The 26,197-nt window shown below is 39.4% G+C and overlaps 1 protein-coding gene and 1 pseudogene across 24 annotated transcripts in view; one reads left to right on the top strand and one right to left on the bottom strand.

Moving 5' to 3' along the window:
• The window catches only part of NTM (neurotrimin), a 1,404,754-nt gene that overhangs the window by 612,227 nt on the left and 766,330 nt on the right, over window positions 1–26,197 (bottom strand). The gene's annotated exons all lie outside the window — the stretch shown is intronic.
• On the top strand, window positions 21,637–21,959 carry LOC123568585 (large ribosomal subunit protein eL37 pseudogene; annotated as a pseudogene).

Below are 26,197 nucleotides of genomic sequence, written 5' to 3'. Positions count from 1 at the left end.
GAACAGGCATCCCCCATCTTTGACGTCTGTTTTCCCCACAGTGCCTTGCATCATGCTGATAATTTAGAGAGAACAAGATACTCCTTGATTATAGGCCTGAACTTGTTGTCCCTGGACCTGAGTTCCCAGACAGTAAACCTACCCCATGGCCCCTGAACATCCAGAGCCCCTCCCTCCCCTGACTCCGACACACAGTCCAAGCTCCAAGCCTGCTGCCTCTTCCCTGCCCAGCCATAATTTCCAGTCATTTCCCCTGACATGCAAAGAATCCATCTCTCACTGGCCTGCTCTCCCCACCGCAGGCTGTGCCTGCTCAGGCAGCCTCCATCTGTCCTTCACCCGAGATCCAGTGCCCCAGCATGACAGCTGAGGTCTATAATTTATGAGTACCCTTCTGCCGGGCCTTGTCTTTCCTTTCTTTTCTCGGGCATCACTGGGGCACAGGCCTTAGTCAGCACCATCGGAGGGGCTGCGGGTTTTGAAATGGAGGTAATCCAAGACCTGCACTGGGCTACGATAAACTACTTGAGATTCTGGGGCGTGATGTGCAGGGGGAAAAGTCTTTATTAACTTTTAACAGGATTCTGGGCTCTCCTCACTTCCTTACTTATTTGCATTTGTCTGTGTGTATAATAAAACCACATTGTGTTCTTTAAAGAAATGTGTACGCGACTTGAGGCTGAGAGCCCGTGAGAGTACGGCCAGACAGCACGCTTCAGTTGTCTTCCCAAACCTCAGTAGGCAATATGTGTTTTTAATAATCATCTGGTAATTAACAGCTGTGATTCAAAGCCTTTCATTTGGAAAAAATAATAATAATTTTACTTCCTGGTGCCAGGAGCCAGATGGGCAGACAAAGAGAGAAGCCTCTAGCTATGTATCAGACAAGTAGAGAAGGTGAGGGGCACTGGCGCCCTGGCCACCCTGCAGCTGGCTCAGCATCTGGACAGGAAAACAAAGCCATGGCCCAGGTACCTGAGCACTCCCTTCTAGCACGTGTGTCTACTTAGCGCTAATTACAGCCCTGGTTTTTGAAAAGTGTTGTCCCTCCCTCCTCTGACTTGTTCTGAATAACCTCTTTTTAAAAAGATGCACTGCCTGAAAAGGAATGGTAAACTGGGCAATTATTTTGAAACTTCACATGACCATGAATTCTTTATTTGGTTCAAAGAAATTACATTGGCCTTTAGGCCTTCTTAGCAGATACAGTCAATATCTTTACAAATCTCTCTTTCCCTTTCTTTGTCTCTCTCCTTTTGACTGTCTCTCTCTTTCTCATGCACACACACACACACAAATGCACATGCACACACACAGATACACACAGAAGCACACAAGCACATGCACACTTCTTTGTTGAATGTATTAGGGGAGGGCAAACAAGATTAAAAAGGAGAGACACAAGAAGCAAACTATCTAGTTATATTTCCCATCAAGTTTAGTGTGTGTTTTCTTAGATGCTTGGGATATGATGGCCCAAATTTATCTGCTTCACTGAAATATACTTAACATGGAATTTAGGACTCTGCTATCGTTTGCATAGAAATAAATGAAGGAAAGAAAGATGGATGGAAGGAAAGAAAAAGGAAGGAAGGAAATAAAGAAGGAAGGGAGGGACGGAGGGAGAAAGGAGTGACCTTTTACCATCTTTGTTTCTGTTTTTATTTGCTATGTGTTTAACATGGACCTATCATGCCACACATACCATATAGGAAAGCTCCATGGAGAAGACTGAATTCTGGTCCAGCTGCTGCATTACCTACATCGCTTGAGTGGAAGAGGATCAGTAGTAACTGATCCTTGGCTCTGCACTCTCCCATCCATCATCAGGAACAATAGCAGAGCTGCAGTTGCCTTTCCAACCCTGCTTTGAAGGGCTTAATATGTTGATGGTTGCCATGGCAAACAAGCTTAAAACACCACTGGATGATGTGAACGGCAGAGATAATGCTTCATAACTTTCAACGGCTAGACTCTAGAAGGAGGATTTTTGTATTGCCATTGTGTAGTGGAAAGAACAGCAAAATGAGGATCAGAAGAACTGGATCTGTCTCAGATCAGCCATCACATGGCGATGCGGCCCTGGATGGCAGGCCATTTAACCTGTCTGTGCAGAGTGCTAACTCATCTGAAAAAGTAAGAAATAATAACAAATGCAGTAACTGTGGAAATCATAAGAAAGTAATACTACAAATTATGGCCCAGAAGTTGGAATCTGGTCCCTCCTCTCCATGAACCAACTATGAGACTTTAGGTATTTCACATAATGTTTCTGGGTCACTCTGTTCTGATTGGGAAAGTTAGAGATTAAAGATACATATTATATATTTTGTACTTGTGCCATACCAACAATAGATAAGGAAGAGCTGGTGTTTCAGGCCAGCTAATCATAATGGGAGACAGTGTCCTTGCTTGTAATTTGTCCACTGTGGGTGTGGCTTTGTCACTTCTCTAGTGGCCCTGTAGATCACACCAAGGGTGTTAAAGCTACTCCAGATGAGTCAAGTGTTCCACTGTGATTGTCACTGTGGTCCTCTTCATCAATAGGATCTACCAGAAAGCAGCAAATGAAGCCCTAACAGCGTATTTACTCTCATCAGCAGATTAACCTTCATCTTCCTCCTTCACCCTCTGTAGAGATTAGCAAAGATCTTGAGTTCTGCATGTTTCTGAATTAAAACAAGTGTTCAATTATTTATGTGCTTGAAGAACTCCCTGACAAACTGGTTCTATGGTTACGAGTTCATACGAAAGCGGTCTCACCAAAGGTTTCCTTTTGGCAGTCAGGCAACAGGAAGGCTGCCATTTTGCAAGCCACAATCACTCTTACTGATTGTGGTCTAGGGAAAAATGACTGACTGGAGATGTAGGATAGTCCCCTATTTAAGTGTAGCGAGATGGTTTGCAGGTCTGGAACTTTGGAGAACATTAGTTAATCACATAGTGGTTTTGATAGAGACCAAATGAATAAAAGAATAATAATGACAGTAATTATAATGATACTTGCATGTGTTATTATTTGTTGGATACTGACTGTATGCCAAGCATTGTGTTTTTTGCTTTACAAGCATTATTTTCTTTATGCCAAGCATTGTGTTTTTTGCTTTACAAGCATTCTTTTCTTTTCTTTTTTTTTTCTTTTGAGACAGAGTTTCACTCTTGTTGCCCCAGCTGGAGTGCAATGGCGCAATCTTGGCTCACCACAATCTCTGCCTCCTGGATTCAAGCAATTCTCCTGCCTCAGTCTCCCAAGTAGTGGAATTACAGGCACCCATCACCATGCCCAGCTACTTTTTTTGTATATTTAGTAGAGACGGGGTTTCTCCATGTTGGTCAGGCTGGTCTCGAACTCCCAACCTCAGATGATCCTCCCACCTTGACTTCTGAAAGTGCTGGGATTAGAGGCATGAACCACTGCTCCTGGCCCGCATTATTTTCTTTAATCCTCACAAAAACCCTAAGATATTAGCCATATAATCCTTAATGTACAGATCATGAGATGAAGGTGAGGATTAGGGAAGTTAAGTAACTTGACCAAATTCACACAAGTCTGGTAGATGGAGGTGGAGCTCAAATCTACTCATATTTGACTCCAAAGCCAGTGCTGTCAGTCACCATGCATATTTAATATTTATAAAGCTCTTATGATGTCAGCCAATGTGCTTAATCCAGTATAAGCATTATCTCATTTTATGATCACAAAACCCTAATGAAGGAGGCACTGTTATCCTCATGTTACAGATGAAAAAACTGAGACTCTGAATGGTTTGGTAACTTGCATAGACCCTCCAGCCAGTAGCTAGAAGAACCAGGAATTTATCACATATCTTCTTGACACCAAAGCAATTGTGCTAAGATAAAATCGGAGTGGAATAGGGTAGCACTGTAACATAAAGGAAAGAGAAATCTTGCTGTCTCCTGGGTTCCAGTAATAACACTGCTACTAATTAGCTGAGTTACCCTGGTTTCCTGGGGTCACTTATCCTAATTTGGCAGAAGGTTTTTGTTTTTTTCTTTTTTAGAGGCAATATTAAGTATTTAAAAATATTTTTTCTATTGCTCTTTCTAGTTCTAAAATCATTGATTTAATGTACAATAATTTTTCATAGGAAAGTAAAACAATCCCCATTAACTCTAGATAAGAAAGTATTTCCAGGTATAAGCAAGGAAGTCAAGGATGATAATAATAATAGTTTGGTATTTTATGATGGATCAAACATGCATCTAAGTTCTCCAGTCATTTAGCCCTCAGAAAATCCCTGTCTGGTAAGTCCTTATCATTACCTTTATTTGATCAATGAAACAATTGAGGCAGAGAGGCTAGGTAATTTACCCAAGATCTTACAGATAGATAGTAAGTGGTGGAGACAAAATCAGAACTTATGCAGCCTGTTTCACAGTCGGAAGTTTTAACCACTGTAATATGCTGCCTCTGGAGACAAAATAGTCCATTAGCCTAATGGAAGTCAGTATAATGCTAAATTTTATCAGGAAGGCAGAATGATATCATGGAAAGAGTTCAAGTCTAGGTGCTGGGCAAAGCTGATTTTGAATCTCAACGTTGCCACTGTTACTAGGCTGCAGTTTTATTGGAGTAAGAATCTCATTGGATCTATTCTCCCCCCTCTTTCATCACCTACAATATGTATCTTTTGAATGGATAAATGGATGACTTTTCCAGGTTGAACCAGTCTTCTAAACTGTGTGTGTTGCATTCCAAAGCCAAGAGCTTTCTGTTTTCCATTGCAACGTCACAGAATAAACTAATTATAGCCCTGTCCAAAGCTGAAGATTTTTTAGGCAACATAATCACAGATTCTGGGATTTGAAGGTAAACACACTGTATCTATCAAGGCATATGGTTTTTCTGAGTCTTCATTTGCTTCTCATAAATTTGAGATCATTCTGTCAGATATTCTTGTTATGAGAGTTAAGCACAGTACCTTATGTCAGGCACCTAGCACACTGCCTGGCACAATGTACGTGTGCAATTATTGTTAATTTTTCAATTGCTTTCTAAAAGAGGTATCAAGCAAAACAGTAGTATCTGTAGCCTGTGTTGACCATCTCCTTTTTTGGATCATCGTTTCTTTGCTCTAAGGAAGCACCCCCTGAACCCCCAGCATGGTGGGCCTATATTTCCTCCCACCAAGGATCTTAAGGCAGCCTACAGCAAATATACACATAGTGAGCATTAACATCAGTGTGAGAATGACACCTTGCAACAAAGGAAGTCCACCATCTGGGCACAGTCAGACCAAAGTAATTTCCAATCATCTCCAACTTGCTCCCTCGTGAGTTTCGCCTAAAGTTGAAGCTGTTGTTACTTTTCCACTTAGATCCTGGAGAGTGAATTTCCCAGCGGAGGTAATGCATGATGATTTGGCTGCTCAACCCCCATTACCACTGATGGAGCACAACAGGATGCTTAAAATAAGTGGGGTCCCGTTGGCCTTCATAAATGCCTCCACACTTAGCAAATATGTAGCACGTTTAGCTTGGAATCACAGGCATGAAACAGCTTGTTGTCAAGTTCCTACAACACCCAGAGGACCATCCAGAAAGTCGATATTTCTCTGATTTGGCCCTCCTGAAGCATTGCTCCCTCTACCACATTAAGCCTGCAAGGCTGTGGGATCTGCTGCTTCTGTTACAAGCACCTCCTCATGACCTTGCATATTTTATTCCAGCTCTCACAGCTATGCATTTTTAGAAGCACTATCTTCACCCCCCTGTTTGAATGTTCTCTCTGACATTATGGAGCTAATAAAGACAAACAGTTGTCTCTCAAGGAGGATTTATGCACAATTTCTCGTATATTCAAGAGCAAAGGGTGGACTTCTGTTTCTGACTACGAGGGAGTAAAAGGGACCTGATTACCTTCCCACTGGAAACAACAACAAGATTAGGATCAACAAGAGAGACAAAACACTGGAAGCACTGGGTGCGGTGGCTTACACCTGTAATCCCAACACTTCAGGAGGATGGGACAGGCAGATAGCTGGAGTCCAGGAGTTTGAAACCAGCCTGAGTGACATGGCAAAACCTCATCTCTACTAAAAATACAAAAATTAGCCGGGTGTGGTGGCACCTGCCTGTAGTTCCAGCTACTCGGGAGGCTGAGCTGGGAAGATCACCTGAACCTGGAAAGTTGAGGCTGCTGTGAGCTGTGGACAAAGGGATGCCCTATCTAAAAACAAAAACCCCAGAAGCAGTGGTTTTCAAGACACTGATATCAGGCAATGAAACATAATTACTCTTGAGAGATGGAAAACGAGATGAGCACAGCATTCATCCCAGCTGACTTCCTGGAGAGCATTTCCAGGCATGGTACAGGGAGAGGTAATCAGGTGGAGGCCAGAGGACTCCCAGAATTGAGCAACTGAAAGCCCTGGAATATCAGGAACATTAGAGTGCTCAGAATAGAATACCAGGGGAGGAGAAACCTGCACAGAGAGCTGAGATCTGAAGAGGGTCCCCTTGAGCATCCAGCAGAGTACTGATCAGGGCATGTGTGCAATAAAACTTCCCAAAGGCCGGGCAAAGAACCTTCCCAGAGGATTGGAAGGAACAGTGCCCAGCACTCACACGGGGCCAGGGATACTGCCTGTTCCTACCAGACAGAAAGGAAAACTTGATGAACCCAATAATTCATGAGACATTGAGTTGGGTACTCATGAGTATCTTGTGTCATGATGGGGCCAGATAGTAAACATTGTTCTGATCTCACCAAATAGATATTAAGAGCAAGATCCAAAACAAATTGAATTTGTAGATAAAAGCCCTTCCACAAAGACACTTATAAGCTCAGCTGGCTTCATTGGTAAATGCCACCAAACAGTGAAGGAAGAAATAATATCAACTATACATAAACTCTTTCAAGAAAATTGAGAGGAAAGAATTATTCCCAATTCTTTCTATAAGGTCAGCACTGCCTTAAAAACAAAACTGGAAAAAGACATTATGAACAACTAAAACTACAGACCATTATTTCCCATAAATAGAGATGCAAAAATTCTAAAAATCATAGTGTTAGTAAATTGAATCAAAAAATCTATAAAAAGTATACATCAGGACCATGTAATCTATCCCAGGAATACAAGGCTAGTTTAACATTAAAAATAATCAATCAGTGTAATTCATCATATTAACAAACTAAAATAAGAAAAGCATATGATTATCTTAATACAGACAAAAGCATTTGACAAACTGTAGTATCTGCTCCTGATTTTTATAAACCTCTCAGCAAATTAAGAGAACTTTCTCAAACTGATAAAGAGCAGGTATTAAAAACCTACAGCTATCAGCATATCTAAAGATAAAAGACTGAATGCTTTCTCTGTGAAATCAGGAACAAGACAAGAATGTCCATTCACATGACTTCTATTCAACATTGTACTGGAGAATCTAGCTAATACAATAAGGCAAGAAGAAGAAATAAAAGGCATTCATGCTGGAAAGGAAGAAGTAAAACTGTCATTTGTAGATTACTTGATTGTCGTATAGAATATCTGATGAAATCTATAAAAACTACTAGAACTAACAAGTGTAGCATTGTTACAAGACAAGAAATTCTATGCAAAAATCAGTTGTATTTTTATATACTAGCAATGAACAATGTGAAATTGAAATGTTTAAAATGTCATTCAAAAAGGTCATTAAAAATTTAAATACTTAGAGGTAAATTTGACAAGGGATATCAAGATCTGTACGTTGAAGACTACAAAATTGCAGTGAAAGAAATTAAAGAAAACCTACATAAATAGAGACATATACTGAGCTAATCAGTCATGAGACTCAATATTATTAAATGTCATTTTCTCCATATTAATGTATAAATTCAACACAATTTCAATCCAAATACCAGGAAATTTTTTAGTAGAAATTGGCAAGCTAATTAAAAAATCTATATGGAAGTGCAAAAGATACAGAAAAATCAAAACAGTTTTGAAAAAGAAAAAGTTGGAGGCCTACCACTATCTGATTTGAAGACTTGATTTAAAGCTATAGTAATCAAGTTGATTAAGGTGGCTCACACTTGTAGTCCCAGCACTTTGGGAGGATGAGACCGGAGGATTGCTTGAACCCAGGAGTTCAAGACCAGCCTGGGAAACATAAGAAAACCTCATCTCTAGAAAACAATTTTAAATTAGCTGTCTGTAGTGGTATGTGCCTGTAGTCCCAACTATTTAGGAGGCTGAGGCACGAGGATTGCTTAAGCCCAGGAGGTAAAGGCTGCAGTGAGCTATGATTGTGCCACTGCATTGCAGACTAGGTGACATAATGAGACTCTGTATCAAAAAACAACAGCAACAGCAACAAAAAAGCTTTAGTAATCAACAGTATAGTATTAGCATAAATACAGAAAAATAGGTCAGTGAAGCAAACCAGAGTCCAGAAATGGATCCATGCTGACAAAGACAACTGATTTTTGATAAAGATGATACAGCAAGTCAATGGAGAAAAGAAAAGCAATGAAAATATTTGAACAGGCACTTCACCAAAAAAGACACATGGTCAGAAAGTAAGCACACAAAGAGGCGCTGAACATTATTAGTCATCAGGGAAATGCAAATTAAAACCACAATAAGATAACACTATCAGAATTAGAATTGCTGTGATGAAAATTCCAAAGTTGGAAATGATATGGAGGAAATTAAACTCTCATATACTGCTGGTGGGAATGAAAAATGGTACAACCATTTTGAAAAACAGGGAATTTCTTAAAAGCTAAATATACATCTACTATATGATTCAGCTATTCCACTTCTAGATAGTAACTCAAAAGAAGTAAAACCATATGACCATAGGCTATGGTCTGAATATTTGTGTCCCTCCAAGATTCATGTTGAAAGCAATTCTAACTCTCAAGGTGATGGTATTAGAAGGTGGGGTCTTTTGGGAGGTGATTAGGTCGTGAGGGCAGAGCTCTCATGAATGGGATTAATGCTCTTATAAAAAAGGCCCAAGGGAACTTGTTTTTCCCCTTCCACCATGTAAAGACATAGCTAGAAAGTGCCATCCATGAACCAGAAAGTGAGTCCTCACCAGAACTGAATTGGCTGGTGTCTTGATCTTGGACTTCTCAGACTTTGGAACTGTGAGAACAACTTCTGTTGTTTACAAGCTGCTCTTGTAATGTTTTGTTACAGCAGCTTGAAAGGACTAAGACACCATGCAAAGACTGGTTTATGAATGCTCATTGGAGCTTTATTTTTACTAACCAAGGACTGGAAACAACCCAAATGTACATCAATCAGTGAATGCATAAACACAAGATTTATGCATACTGTGGAATACTTTTCAGTGATAAAAAATGAACTACTAATACATGCAACAACATGGATAAATCTCTAAAGGATTACACTGAGTGAAGGAAGCCAGAGAAAAGTGAGTACATCATGTGTGATTCCAAATATATGAAACTCTAGAAAATACAAATGAATTTATGGTGACAGAAAGGAGATTAGTGATTGCCTGAAATTGGGGGAGGGGATAGAAGAAGGAGGAAAGGAGGCTGACAGGAGGAACAGATTACAAAAAGAAATAAGGAAACTTTTGGAAGACAGAGGAAACTGTCTTAAGAAAAAAAAAAAAACAAATCTGAAGCTGGTGGTCAGCAGCTTCTAGGTAAGATATCAGGAGTTGGGTGAATGGGCTCAAGCATGTGCCCTATGAGGCAGAATGGCAGATTTTAACCGGTACATGACCTTCCTCTAGAAATACTCAACTAGTAAGGGAAGAAAGCCTCAAGTGAGCATGTGTACAACTTCAGTAAACACTGCACATGCCGCCCCTCCCAGGTGCTGGCAGGACACTGCACATGTAGAATGCCAACGTAACAAAGTCCAAGTCAAAGGTCAAATTGTGCACTAAAATCTCTCAGGTCACCCACTTGGCCCTCTTCTAAGTGTACTTTACTTTCCTTCATTCCTGCTCTAAAACTTTTTAATAAACGTTCACTCCTGCTTTAAAACTTGCATCGGTCTCTCCTTCTGCCTTATGCCTCTCAGTCTAAGTCTTCCTTCTGAGGAAGCAAAAATTAAGGTTGCTGCAGACCTGTACAGATTTGCCACTGCTAACAACACAGCATATTGAACTTGACTCTAAAATAAGAGGTGACCTGAGTAAGACTTAGAAATACAGAGGGAAAACGATCTGATTGCCTACCTGTAGCATAAACATACACTTTGTGGAGATAAACAGGAAAGGAAAACATACCGAAAGGAAGAGAGGAAAGGTTTTTCAGATACTAGTTCTCCAAATAAATAGAAAAGAATGAATTGGGCCCAGTGAAGTTAAGAAAATCACTTGGAACACAATTGTCCCTGGTGGCAAGAAGTGTTAATGAGGCATTTAACATCTGGACTTCATTTACTAGCTGAGGATAAGTTGAGACAGACTAGGCTGGACCATGTAGATAGGAAGAGGACAAAAAGGAAATGGTTGGAAACAGAACTTCATCACAGCTAAGGGACAACAAGACCCTTTTGTACCTCACCAGATTGTTATGTTTTCCTTCCCTTTTTTTACTTGTATTATGGCGTTGTGTAGTTTATATTTAGAACATGTACTTAACCATTTTTCTGTTTTGTTGCTCTAAAAATTTGCATTTCTTTATCACTACACACCCGGAGTATAGCATGACATCCTTGTTTTCCCTACAATGAGAGACTAAATTCCTAGCCTTATGTTGTTCCGTGGAGACACCTGGCAGCAGCAGAGGGTGAGACGCAATACTGGGGACATATACTCCACCATGAGCAGGCCTGCACCCTCCACCCCTGACCAACCGGGGCTCCCTCTCTGCTGCTAGTGTTCTGCTCTTTTCTCTACTTCTTCCTTCCTTCTTTTTCATCTTTTTCTTCCTTCCTCCTTTCCTTGCTGATTTTATTCCTTCCTTCCTTCTCTTTTTTCTTTCTTTATCCCTCCCTCCCCTGCTTTCTTCCTTGGTTTTCACTTGTCTTGGCTGGGTACCATGGCTTCCAGCAATTTGGGAGCCTGAGGCGGGCAGATTGTTTAAACTTAGGAGTTTGAGACGTACTGGGCGACATGGAAAAACCCTGTCTCTACAAAAAATACAAAAATTATGCTGGTGTGGTGGCATGCATCTGTAGTCCCAGCTACTTGGGAGGCTGAGGTGGGAGGATCACTTGAGCTGAGATCATGCCAATGCACTCCAGCCTGAGTGACAGATCCTATCTTAAAAAAAAAAAAAAAAAATCACTTGTCTCTATGAGTTAAATGTATCTACTGCAGGAAATTTGGAAAATGCAAATAAGTAGGAAAAGAAGGGGAAGAAAACCTAAGCGATCTATTATCCCACTGGTTATGGGTAACTGCTCACGTTTCATTTTATTGATACATATGTGTATACATATGATGATTTCTATTTATCTCTAGTGTATTTATACACACACACACACATATTTAGATCTATAAATATACACACAGAAGTGTGTGAGAAGGTAGTTCTGACAGCTAACAGCAGCATTCCTCCTCTTAAGAACTGTTTGTCTTTATTTGGAGGATGTTTTGAGGGTATAAGCATTGGAAAGAGAAAAGACAACAAAGGTTATGTGCAACTAAATTGTTCTTCCAAAGACACTGGAAACATTCCTTCTATTTTTGAGAGAATAAGGAGAGAGAAGGGGAAAAAAGAGGCCTTGGAGAGAAGGGAACCAGTTCAGTAGCCAGAAATACTCCTTGGTGGGGACAGGGGCAGGGAAAAGGCATTTCTACAAGGAGGAATGTCCATCCATCATGTTTTAGTTGTTTGCAGGGTGGCATGAGGTGTGATCCTTCTAGGTAACCCACAAATGCCTCTATGAAAACATTTCCTACCTAGCACAGCCTTGGATTTGTGGAGGGTTTGGAGTAGTGAATCAGTATGACTCTGAAGGCTTGCAAACCACAGACTCTGTGTCCCAGCTGAAGAGTTTCTGATTCACTGAGTCTTGGGTGGAACCAGAGAGTTTGCAGTTTTTACAACTTCTCAGTTGCTGTTAATGGTGCTGGTTTGGGTATCACATTTTGAAAACCACTCCATTAGTGAATTAAAGGCAAGGGACTGACTCTCATGTTTGAGTAGATATCACGACAGAAATAAAATAACTACCAGAATCAAAACCAATAATAAGATTCCAGTACAGAGCTGGAGAAAAACCAGAGCCAGGGAAGACTCTGGGAGAGCAACCCTTTCCTCCCCACCCCTACTCTCTTCAGCCATGGGGAGCATGGACAGCTTGCTGAGGCTTTCGTTGGTGGGGACGGTGGCATCACCTTAAATATTCTTGGTGTTATGCACTGCATACAAGATATCACGGGTATTTTTCCATGTCATTAAGTAGTTTTGAAAAATAGATAAGAGAAATTGTAGAATATTTGTATGCTGACAAAAGTAATCTAGGGAAAGTAGAAGATAGAGGACATAGAAAGAGTTGAGAGTTGTCCTGAGTTGGTGAAAGAATTTGGTATCCGATACCAGTGAATGGGTTTGTTTAGCCTTTCTGTCTCTCATGGCTTTCTGCCCCACCCCCTCTTTGACCCCATCAATGCACTCACATTGTCTTGTCAAGGTCAAAATGGCCTCGGAATTGCTAATCCAGTGTGCAGTTCTCAGTCATCACACAGCAGCATTCTGCACTGCTACGCGCTTCCTTGTTACAGTTCAGTCTCTTCCTTTAGCCTCCAGGATACCACACTCTCCTGTGGTATCTTGTCTTATTTTTTCCTTCCATCACGAGGACTCTTTCCTCTCGACCGCTTTGCAGATTTCTCTTCTTCCCTCCTTCCCGTCAGTGCTGGAGCGCCTAAGGCTCACACCTTGGGCGAACTCTCTTTTGTATTTATATTCACTCCATTTTAGGATCTTATGCAAGGTTTATGGCTTTAAACACCATTTATATACTGATAACTCTCAAGTGGGTCAGTCCTGTGCAAGACACCTGCCCTAAGCTGCAACTGTCTAGTCAACAAAGCTGGCAGACATCTTGAAGTTAGCATGTCCAAAAATGACTGCTGGTCTTCCCTAACCAAGGTTATCCTCATCTCTGTTATCCAACTCCATCCTTCCAAGTGCCAAGGCCAAAAACTTTTAGGTTAACTTTGACTCCTACCTTATTTTTACATCTGACAACCAATCCATTAGGAAATCTTGTTGCCTTTACATTCAAACTAATCCTGTCTTGTCACCTCTACTGCTTCCACCATCATTTATTTCTTGCATTATTGCAAAATAGCCTCCCAACAAGTCTCCCTGCTTCCACTCTTGCCCTCTAGAGCCTACAAACACCAGTGCAACCACAGAGATCTGTTTAAAACATGAGTCATTTCGTGTCATTCCTCTGCTCAGAAGCTGGCAATAGATTTCCATTTACCTACAGTAAAAGCAGAAGTTTCTAGAATGGCCTCCACAACCCCACACTTAGGTGGTTACCTCTCTTCCCCTCCTCCCCACCTTACTCTTATTATCCTGTCCTTCCCTGCTGCTCATTCTGCACCAGCCACATTGACTTCCTTCCTGTTCTTGAACACACCAGCAATGCTCATATCTGCAAAGAGAACTTTGCACCTTTTTCCCCCCCATATAGAACGTTTTCTTCTCCCCCCATAAAACTTGCTCCATTGTTGCTTTCATGCATTTGTTCAAAGAACACCTTCCAAGTGAGGACAGTTACAATTCACTTTAAAATTGCAACCCCACCCCTCATTCCCTGCTATGCCCCATCACCTACCCAGACATAGTTTTCTTCTTAGCATTTATCATCTTTCAACATTTGCTAAAATATGGGGTTTACATTATGCTTCTTACCCATTTTCTCCCTGCAAAAATGTAAGCTTCTGAAGAGCAAAGACTTTTGTTGTTTGGTTCATTGGTATTTCAGGGTTTATGCCCATAAAAAGATATGGAAGGCCCTCAAAATATTTTTCATGAATAAATGAGATGTGTAAATTTCAGTTATTTCATGATTTGTGTTATACTGACTGTGTGTAATCATTCTATTGGGTATTTAGGTTGCTTCCACTATTTTTCTATTTCCTAAAACACTACAATAAAACAGTCTTTTACAAAAATACTTTTCTCAGTTATTTTTTAATCACCCTAGGAGATAATCCTATTAATGGGAACACAGGTATATTTTAACACATTTGTTTCATGCAGCCAAACTGCTTTTTGTCTTACATCTCTAATGTTAATGTTTAGGAATACTTACTGCCAAAATGAAGTCAATATTTTTCTAACTTTTACCAATTCATGAGACAAACACAGGTCCATCTAAATTTTATATTAATTTAAATTATTTGATAAAAAGTGATTAGAAGTTTATGTTTCTCAAACATTCATAAATTTTAACTAGCTCTTCATATTTTCAGTTTATTTTACTATTGAAGAATTCCTGTTTTTCTTATTTATTTAGGAAGTTCTTTATATATTAAGGGTACTAATGGTTTGTTATATTGCTACAAATATTTACCCACATTGATTGTTTTCTTAATTTATTTTTCAGATAGCTTATTGTTAGTTCTCACTAATTTTTGTATGTTGATTTTGTGGCCTATAATGTCAGTGAATTCAAATATTAGTCTTGCCAGTTTTTTTGGTACAGTCAGTCTTTAGAGTTTCCTCTGTATAAGATCCCTTCAATACTAAGAGAGGCAATTTTACTTCTTTTTTAATTTGGATGCTTTTTATTTATTTTTCTTGCCTAATTGCTCTGTCTAAAACTTTCAATACTACATTGAGTAAAAGTGGTGGCAGTGGGCATCCTGTTTTCTTCTTGATCCTAGAGGAAAAGTTTTCAGCTTTTCACCATTCAGTATGATGTTAGCTGTGGACTTGTCACCTAGGACCTTTGTTATGTTGAAGTACATTCTTTCCGCACCTAATTTATTGAGAGGTTTGTCTAATGAAGAGATATTGAATTTTTTCAAAAGCACCTGCTCAGACTTGTTAGAATGACTTATTAAAAAAATAAAAGATAAACAGTGCTGGAAAGAATGCGTAGAAAAGAGAATACTCGAACACTGTCAGTGGGAATGTTAATTAGTATAACCATTATAAAAAACAATATTGAAGTCCCTTTCAAAACTAAAAATAAAATTACAATATAATCCAGCAATTCCACTTCTGGGAATATCCACAGGAATGGACATTAGTATATTGAAGAGATACCTGCAATCTCATGTTCTTTGCAGAATTATTTATAGTAATCAAGATATGGAAGCAACTAAGTGTCCATCAATGGATGAATGAATAAAGAAAATGTGACATATACACACAATGAAATACTATTCAGCCTTTACAAAGGGGAAATTCTTCATTCATAACAATATGAATGAACCTGGAAGACATTATGCTAAGTTAAATAAGCCAGGCACAGAAAGACAAATACTGCATGATCTTACTGCATGTGGAATCTTAAAAAGTTGAACTTGTAAAGAGTAGAATAGTAGTTTTGAGGGACTCAGGGGTGGGGTGGGTGGGGTAAGGGGAGATGTTGGCCAAAGTATTCAAAGTTTTAGTTCAACAGGAAGAATACTTCACTTAGACAGAAGGACTATGTTTTAGTGATCTATTACATAACATGGTGACTATAGTTAATAATAATATATTGTATATTTCAAAGCTATTAAAAAGTAAAATTTAAAAGTTATAATCACAAAGAAATGATAAGTAGTGAGGTTAAAATATGTTAATTAGCTTGATTCAATCATCTCACAATGTGTACATACATCACAACATCACATTGTACCTCACAAATGTATACAATTATTATGTCTGTTAAAAATAAAGTAAAATAAAAAAGATTTCTCTTGCTGCATATTATGTGTTTTGGTATGTTGTGTTTTCATATTTGTTCGTTTTAAGATTTTAAAAAAATTCCCCTTTTATTTCTTCCTTTACACATTAATTGTTCAGCAATGGGTTATTTAATTTCTACATATTTGTAAATTTTCCAATTTTCCTCCTGTTACTGATTTCTAGTTTCATACCATTATGGTTATAAAAGATACTTGATAAAATTTAAATCTTAAGTTGTTTAAGACTTGATTGAAGACCCTAGTATATGATTGATCCTGGAGAATGTTATATGTGCACTTGAAAATAATATGTATTTTGCTGCTGTTGGATGGAATGTTCTTTATGTTTTTTAGGTTAGGATCCCTTTAATCTATTATGTTGCTCAAACCCATTGTTTTCTTATTGATTTTTCTGTCTGAGTGATCTATACATTATTATAAATGAGGTATTTGAGTCCCTTACTATTATGGCATTGCTGTCTATTTCTCCCTTTTGTTTTGTTAATGTTTATGTATCTAGGTGCTTCAATACTGGGCACATCCATATTTAAAATTGTTATATCCTCTTCATGAATTCATACCTTTATCATTATATAATGGCCTTTTTTTGCCTTTTCTGACAATTTTTGATTTAAAGTCTATTTTTTCCAGTATAAGTATAGCCATTCCTATTCTCGTTTGGCTACCATTTGCATGGATTATCTTCTTCTATTCCTTCACTCTCTGCCTATATCTGTCCTTAAAGCTAATATGAGTCTCTTAAAGGCAGCATGCAGTTGGATCTTCTTTTATAATTAATTCAGTCTTATATGTCTTTTGATTAGAGATTTTAATCCATTTACATTTAAAGTAATTATTGATAGATAAGGACCTGTTCTGGCTATTTTGTTAATTGTTTTCTGACAGCATTGTTTTCCTTTCTTCCTCTCTTTCTGTCTTCCTCTGTGATTTGATTTTTTGTAGTAATAGTATGCTTTAATTACTTTCTCTTTTGTGTATCTCACACAGGTATTTTCCTTGTGGTTATCATGAGGCTTCTATAAAATATCTTACAGTTATAAATCTATTTTAATCTGAAAACAACCTAACTTAAACTGCATACATAAATTCTACACTTTAACTTTTCTTCTTCCCACATTATACGTTATTGATGTGACAAATTATGCCTTTTTTATATTGTGTATTTATTGACAAATTATTGTAGCTATGGTTATTTTTAATGATTTTATCTTTTAACTTCTATAGCAGAGTTAGAGGTAATTTATACACCATCATTACAGTATTGTAGCATTCTGAATCTTACCTTTATAATGAGTTTTATTTGTTCATATTGTTGGTGTCCTTTCATTTCAACTTGAAGAACTCATTTGAGAATTTCTTGAAAGGCAAATCTGGTGGTGTTGAGTGCCCTCAGCTTTCATTTGCCTGTGTGAGTCTTTAGTCTTTTACATTTGCATAGGACAGCTTTGCTGAGTAAAGTATTGTTGCTTAACAGTTTTTTTTTTTCCTTTTAGTGCTTTGAATATATCATCCCCTCTCTCCTTATCTGCAAGATTTCTGCTGAGAAATCTGCTGATAGTCTTATGGGGAATTTTCTCTTGAATACAAGTCACTTTTCTCTTGCTGCTTCCAAAATTTTCTAGGTTTTTGACTTTTTCAAATTTAACTATAATGTGCCTCATGACAATCTCTTTCTGTTTAATCTATTTGGGGTTTTTTTGGAATCATGGATTTGGATGTTCATTTCCTTCTCCAGATGTTGGGAGTTTTTGTCATTACATCTTTAAATGACCTTTCTGCCCCATTCTCTTTCTCTGATCCTTCTTAAACTCCTATAATGTCTGTATTGCTTCCTTGATTGTGTCCTGTAAGTCCTAGGGGCTTTGGCCACTGTTTTTCAATCTTTTTTTCTCTTTATTCTTCTGACTGGGTAATTTCAAATGACCTGCCTTTGAGCTCACCGATTCTCTTTTCTTCTTTATCAAATATGTTGTTGAAGTTCTCTATGGAACTTTTCAGTTCAGTCATTGTGTTCTTCATCTCCAGATTTGTTTTTTAAAATGATTTCTTTTTGTTGAACTTCTTGTTTTGTTCATGTGTTATTTTCCTGATTTTTAGTTATCTTTTTGTGTTCTTTGTAGCTTACTGCACTTCTTCAAGATGATTATTTTAAATGCTTTGTCAGGAAGTTTGTAGTTCTCCATTTCTCTGTGGTCAGTTACTAGTGCTTCATTTTGTTTCTTTGGTCATGTCATGTTTTCCTGATTATTTGTGATCCTTGCGGCTTTGCACTGGTGTCTGCATTTTTAAAATTAGGCATCTTTTCCAGTTTTTACATATTGCCTTGTTATGTAAAGTCCTTCACCAATCAGCTTCTACAGAGATTTTGGGTGGGGCCATCTAATGAGGTCCATAGTGAGGCTTGCTATTGAAGTCCTCATGCTGGAGGGGCCTGTGTCTAGGTCAGTGGATGAATGAGCCTAGAACTTGGGTCCACAGGAGTCAGTCCAGTGCCTGGGTCTGTCAGGGTAAGACTAGAGCCTTGGTCCCCATGGATGAGCCTGGGGCTTGGGTCCACATGTGTGACTCTATTCTGAATCCACAAGAGCTGACCTGGCACTGGGGTCCCCTGGTATGGGCCTGGAGACTGGGTCTATGGAGATGAACCTAAAGCAGGTTCTGTGGGAACCAGCCCGGTGCTTGAGTATCTTAGGCTTTGAGTCCTCAGGGGTCCTAAGTCAATATAGACCAGCTTGGAACCAGAGATTGTAAGGGCTGGCCTAGAGCCTGGAACCACATGAGCCAACCTGGAGTCTGGAGTCACTAGAGCTGGTTGGGTGCTGAAGTGGGTCTAAAGCCCAGTTCTGTGGATGCAACCCTAGAGGCTGGAGTTGTGGGGGCTGGCTTGGTATGGAAGTGGGTCTGGAGTCCGGGGCCACTGAGGCAGGCCTGGAGACTGGGGCTATAGGCCTGGCCTGGAATTGGGGTTCACTGGAGCTGATCTCTCTGTTGTTGGGTCTGCAGCAAAGTAGGCTACTCATTTTGCTCTCTTCCCCTCATGCAAGGCTATCTTTCTCCACACTAGGCTGAGTGGCCTTTGGGGGGTGGTGTCATGAGTAATGTGAAACTCCTTACTCTCTTCAATGCAGCTTTCTTATTTCCCTGCTCCACCAAGGTGCTGTGGCCTCTCATCTGGATTCTTTGACTCCTGTGAAAGTATTTTTGTGTGTGCATTATTCCAAGCAGTGTTTCTGTGAGGAGACAAGAGCTGGGATCTCCTGTTCTGCCATCTGGCTGACATACTGTTTTTAAATTTTATGATGTTTGACATTCAGAGAGATTTGATCTTAATGCAGCCAAATTCATCAGTCTTTCATCCATTATTTATGTCATTGCTTTGGGCATACACAGACTTTCTCCTTCCAAAATCCTGATGTATATTTATTTGTATTTACTTCTACATTTTTAAAAACATTTAATTGAAAAACAATCATTGTATATATTTATGGGATGCAAAGTGGTATTATGATACATGTATACATTCGGGAGTGATCAAATCAAAGTAATTAACATACCAATCACCTAAAATGTTTATCATCTCTTTGTGAAGAGAGTATTTTACATACTCTCTTTGGCTATTTTGAAATGTACAACACATTATTATGAAGTATACTCAGCTTTGTTGTGAAATAGAACACCAGAACTTATTCCTCCTATCTAACTCAATACTTCTAATGTTAATGACTTTGCTTTTTTACTTTCTTCTCTATAATCCAAGAGTTGGGATCTATATAGATTTTTTGCTAATAGTTAATCAGTGATTCCTACAACAATTTTGACTATCCCCTTCTTCCCTAACTGATTTCCCAAATTGTCATATTCATACACAAAATTCCTATATTGTATAAGAGTGTTTCAGGGCAATCTATTTTGTTATACACATCAATCTATCAACTCTTACGCCTAAAACTCACCATTTATATTATTGCCGGTTTGTGGAATGTTTCAAAATAGCCGGGGCTATTCCTCCTATCCTGTATTTTTCTATTTTACAGTTTTCTTGTCTGTAGCTAAAAATCAGCATTATTCTCCCAGAAAGCCATTCCAACAAAACCAAACAAAATTATTGGTATTTTGTTAGGAATTGCCTTAAAACAATAGTCACTTGGGAAAAAATGGTATCTTGATAGTGTTTAATATTTCTATTAGAGAGATGGTTTATTTCTTCCTCCTATTTGTCTGTTGCTGCTGCTCTCTGTTTTGTCCCATGATGCACCTCTCCACGCTCTGGGCACTCTTTCCTCACTCAGAAGTTGAGAGTGGAGAGTGAGTTCTAAACCCAGTGCCACCACCTGCTCGTTGTGTGACCTTGGACAAGATGCTGGATCTCTCCAAATCTGTATGTTATCTGTAAGATGGAGTTATTACAGTAGCTACTATTGTGATGATGAGATCATTTTAAAGATGAAACGGGAATTTATGCTAAAAGCAATTTATGTGGAATTAAAGTAGCACTCACTATATGTTGACTTTTAAGAATCGACACTTCATCACTACCATATTTTTTTCTTTTTAAAGAGAAGGAGTAAAGCTCATTGGAAAAGCAGACCCTGATAGATCAGGAGTTCCAAGTATGGGCTGATCCCTGGTGAAGGTGGGATGGAAGACGTGGTGTCAGGAACTCTGCTTTGTAAGGTAATCTCCAAGTTGAGTAGAGAGGAAAGAAGACAAAGCCATGTCTGAGGGTGGTTTGGGCTCTTCGTGAGCATCTGAGAGAAGGCAGCAGGACACTGTAGGAAAGGGAGCCACGTCTTTCCCACCAAGGACAGGTGCCATGGTTGTATGACACACACAGTTGCACAGGGCCTCAAGCTCAGAAGGGCCCCACATTTGGTTTAATGCTCTGCAATTGCCATCATGAAATACTCGATACTTTTAAAACCAGGGTCCTGCATTTTCATTTTGCACTGGGGTCCATCCATGATGCATCTACCCCTCCACCCCCTATTTCCACCCCTCCCTTGGCTTTCCTGGCCTTCCATCTGATGGAGTAGAGACAGCCTTGCATTTGTCTAGGACCTCACGCCCTAAGGCCCCATGGACACACCATTAAATGAAGAAATAACAAGGCCCGCAGCATTGAGGAGCCCACTACTTGCTATAATGAGGATGGTAAGGTTGAGGAATATACTTTTCTAGAAATATGAGTATTGGACATTGGTGAAGAATAAACACATAGGCCATGATTTATAAAGCTAGAGAGCTAGGCATGGCAGAGGCAGAATCCCTGCCCATGCCTCTGGATCCTGTAGTTCCCAGCAAAACTGACAAATGCGTTGAGTGGCTCCTTTCCTTTGTCCCATCCACCATGCCCAGTTGCTTCTAGGGCAGCTAATTATTTCCTTCTTAGTAGTAGATGAGGGAATTCAAGAGCAGTTAAAGGAATAACATATACTGTTCTCATATGCCTGGCATGGTTCTAAGCAATTTACATACAGTTTTCATTTATTCCTGGCAATGGCCCTGTGGTAGGTGGTATTATCTTTATTTTACAGATAAAGAAACCAGGTTCAGTGGATTCACCAACTTGCCCAAGTCATGCATATAGTAGGTGGTAAAAAGTTGACATAATCCCAGGTCTGTATGTCACCAATTGCTTTGTTCTTTAGCAAAACACTTGTTGCTTTTTGTTCTTTTAGTATATTATACTGTCCACCAACTGGAAACTGAGAAAGACAAAGAAATATTTTATTACTTTGTCCCAAGCACTGTCCTAAACATATTACATGTTTTAACTCGTTTAATTATCGCAAGAGCTCTCTGGTCTTGGCTGCAGAAGCGAGATGACGAAGGGAACGTCATCGTTTGGAAAGCGTCGCAATAAGATGCACACATTGTGCCGCCGCTGTGGCTCTAAGGCCTACCACCTTCAGAAGTCGACCTGTGGCAAATGTGGCTACCCTGCCAAGCGCAAGAGAAAGTATAACTGGAGTGCCAAGGCTAAAAGACGAAATACCACTGGAACTGGTCAAATTTAGGTATACCTAAAAATTGTATACCACAGATTCAGGCATGGATTCTGTGAAGGAACAACACCTAAACCCAAGAGGGCAGCTGTTGCAGCATCTAGTTCATCTTAAGAATGTCAATGATTAGTCATGCAATAAATGTTCTGGTTTTAAAAAATAAAAATAAATAAATAAAAAATTTCACAAGAAAACTAGGGTTCAGAAACTTTAAGAAACTGCTGTAAGGACTCACAGCTATTTAATGGCAGAACAGGATTCATATCTAAGCCGTCTGACTTCAGAGACAAAACCTGTAGCCACTATATGATGCTACTTCTCCTAAGAAAAGTTGAAGGGAAAAGTTTTGGTGGTAAATTATTGGTTGCGTATGGAAAAGGTCAAGAACAATTTCTAGGTTTCATGTTTGAGCACCTGGTTACAAGATGGCATCAATAAAACGTGAAGTACAGAAGGTTGAGTTGCAGGTTTCAGGGGAATGAGGGTTACATCAGCTCTGCACACACTGAGTATGAGGTGCCTGGAAGGGATCCAACAGGATGCTATACAATACTAGCACGTTACTGAAAGTGTTGCTGTAAGGATTAAATGAATTAATATATGTGAAGTGCAGAGACCCGTGCCTGGCACACAGTAAGCACAGTATAATTCTTTGCCATTATTGTAACCCAATAAACAACTAGGTCATCAAGAAGCTAGAAGATCATAATGACCCAGTAAGCAACTGGGTCAAGTGGAGCTAAGAAGACAGATTTTGGCGAGAGATATAGAATAAACAGTTGTGAACTTGTAGGTAACTAAAACTATGGGAGAAGTGGGGGATCTCTTAAAGAGAAAGTGTGGAATGAAGAGAAAAGAGTGTTAGGATGCAAACATTATGACAGGCATACAATTGCTTTCAAGGTATTGAATAAAGGCAGGTAATTAGAAAGTTTCTGAAGTTTCAACAAAAGGAAGGATTTTCCTTACATTTAGAATAAGGCATTGAGTCTCTGGCCAAGAAAGACAATTCTTTGGTAACCAATATAAGCAGAAATAGCAAATGAAGTAAAATTAGACAACTCCTAAAGAAAGGGGCCCAAAATGCTCTGCTTATTACCTGAACATGAACATGAGTTTGTGCCCAACATCACTATACATGGATAATTTCCCAGCTTCACAATTAGCTTCCAGCTAAATGTGCTATCCTGGCTTCTACATGGTCAAGAGATCTGGTCTTGAAGAGCAGTGGTCTAGTTCAAGATATTGAATACACACACACCCACACACCCACTCACACACGCCTGCTGCTTTGGCTAGTGATATGGTTTGTCTATGTCCCCACCCAAATCTCATCTTGAATTGTAGTTCCCATAATCTCCACGTGTAGTGGGAGGGACCTGGTGGGAGGTAATTTAATCATGAGGGCGGTTACCCTCATGCTGTTCTCATGAGATCTGATGGTTTTATAAGGGACTTTTCCCCCTTTTGCTTGGCACTTCTCTTTCGTGCCATCATGTGAATAAGGGTGTGTTTGCTTCCCCTTCCTCCATGATTGTAAGTTTCCTGAGGCTTCCCCAGCCCTGCTGAACTGTGAGTCAATTAGACCTCTTTCCTTTATAAGTTACCCAGTCTCAGGTTTGTCTTTATTAGCAGCATGAGAATGAACCAATACAGCTAGTGATCCTGGAGGAGTTCTCCTGATTTCTCGGGCTCTATATGAATGTCCTGCAGAAAGCCTTTTGTGCCATTCATCTGTATTTGATGTTTCTCCTTTGCAACCCACTCCTGCCTCTAACATAGCACTTACTCACTGAATTTAATCTTTCTACTTTTTGTCTTCTCTGTTAGATTATAAGCTTATATCTGAGATAGTTTTCCTTATAGTCCTAGGACCTGGCACAGTGCCTGATTATTGTAGGTGGACAAAAACTCAATTTTTAACTTATTCCTGGAAAGTACATTTCTAATTTCAACACCTTCTGTATAGTTCAGCCTCACTGCTCTTCCTAGACTGAGCTCAGAGAATCTGTGCGGATTCAATGCTCTAGATCCCTCCTTGTTCAATGTGGGAGTTTAATTACTTTTTTAGTTAACATTGTTAAGGTATAATTTACAAGCATTAAGATGAACATACATTAAGTGAACAAGTCAATGAATTTTGACAATCATATATTCCTGTATAGTTGCCACCATAATCGAGATACAATGAATTAATTCCATCACCCCTTATGTTTCCCTAGTTAATTCTCCATCCATGGCTCCAAAGACCACACTTCCCAATATCAAGGTAAGTTAGAAAGATTAGTAGCAAGAGAGAGATTTGAAAAAAGCAGTCAAGGTACGCTTTATGGAAAGGACACCATAGACTTTCTCTCAGATATCCCTCAGCAAATTATATCTGGGCTACAATGTAAGAAATCAGTAGAACTTCACGAAAAGAATACACCAAACGGGGAAGCCTGGCACTGGGCTGAGAGCAAGGACAGAGGGCGCTGGTTCTGACTTTGATGTGAACTCACCATGTAAACCTTGGAAAATCCTTTTCCTTTGTGAACTTCTTATCCTTCTCCTCCTTGGCTTTCTCCTCTTCCTCTTATAAAATTATTAGCTAAATCTTTAGAACTTTTCTTTCCAATGGGAAATGTCTAGTTTTTAAAGGAAATCACAATTCCCTCATCTGTAAAATGGGAATAATTACAGCATCTGCCTCATTGTGTTGTTATGCGGGTTAAATGAGGCATTCATGGAAAGTGGTTAGAGCAGAGCATGCATGTAACACAAAGTCTCAATCAATGTTAGCCATGATGATGATGTCACTAGTGATGATTATGATTGTAAGAGAACAAGGGAATTATCCAAAGACTCAGGACACAAAGGAGTCATGAAATAGAGTGGTGAGTGTGTGAGCACTGGGCTTGGGTGGGGTGTACACCTTCTGTTCCCGTGCCCCAGGTGGCCAGGGTGTACCAGGAACCTGAGGCAAGGAACTGAATGACACTTTCACTCTGGAAGGCTGTGGAACATTCCCTAAAGTTGGAACCTTAGACAATGTCTAAAAGTTGAATTAGAAAAAAGATTCCAATATTAACATGGGGACAATAAGAAATGTGTCTGTCTTGACCTGAGCTCTGGATGAAGCAGCTGTGTCTCTCCAGGGAATGTGTAATTGCAGGTCTGTGCTGCAGGTGAATTTGGGATTCAGATACATACTTCCTATGTGGATTCACTCCTGGGGCCCCTGACAGAGGCAAACATAGAACTATTTTGGGAGGATTGTAAGTTTCCTGAGGCTTCCCCAGCCCTGCTGAACTGTGAATCAATTAAACCTCTGGCTCTTTCCCAGGCAACACAGGAGTTCTAGTTCTCATGTTTTCCTCCTGAAGTTGTTCTCAAAATCTGAATTACCAAGCTCAGGAGAAAACAACTGAGCATGAGCAAGAATCACAAACCACAACTTCTTAGGCTCCTGTGAATGGCAAGTAATCAAATAACGCAACAGGGACTATGCAAGAATTCATGTGGAAATACGTAAGAGTCAAATACATAAATTAAAGGACATTAAAAAGTACATTCCTAGTATACAGAGTTTTGAAAATAAAAAATCAAGTCAGGAAAATTTAAAAATCTCAAGGAATGGTTAAACATTGTCAGAAAAGATAAAATTACTGAATTGGAAGATAAATCCTGGAAAGTCACCCAGAAATACAGAAATGGGGACTATGGAAGAGCAGTTAAGAGTGAGAAGACCCAACACATGCCTAACAGGAGCTCCAGAAAGAGGGCTGACAAATGATACTTGAGATAATGGAGGGCCAACAATTTTCCAAGGTTACTAAAGGTCCTGGGCATGGAAAATTATCAGCCAATATGTAAAACAATCAGACAGTATTCTGGATGAAGCTGCAGCAGTAGATCAAGTAAGGTTTTCAAAATTGCCCCACACTGGTGGCACAGGCAGCAGCCCTCAGTGGTCTCCAAGAGGCTCTGAGAAGCCCATCTGACTGACTGCAGACTGATGTGTCCACATTTTCCAGTTCATTCTAAAATTTTAATGACTGTAATCTCTGTGCTTATTATATTCACATCCATCTTACCTTGTGTCCTTATCTTGAAAGGAAATCTGAGAAATTAATAAGCAAAGAGCCTGACAATTACATGGTAAGTCCACTGTGCCCCAGCTGGCTTCTTCTAAAAACTGCCACTCTCTCCTTGCTGTGAACAGATCATCTCTGTCGCTTTTCTCCATATACTCAGGGCTATTCCACTAACGAAACGGGTTCTTGTCTTCAGTGCCAGGGGCAAGGTGACATTCCTTAAGATTTATTATTATTGTTTTCCATAACCCGATGAATGTCAGTCCTTTAAAAGCCTCTGCACCATGTTGA

The sequence above is a fragment of the Macaca fascicularis genome, chromosome 14 (assembly GCF_037993035.2).
Source record: "Macaca fascicularis isolate 582-1 chromosome 14, T2T-MFA8v1.1".
In the NCBI taxonomy this organism is placed as follows: Eukaryota; Metazoa; Chordata; class Mammalia; order Primates; family Cercopithecidae; genus Macaca; species Macaca fascicularis.
This window is presented reverse-complemented; position numbering and strand designations above follow the sequence as displayed.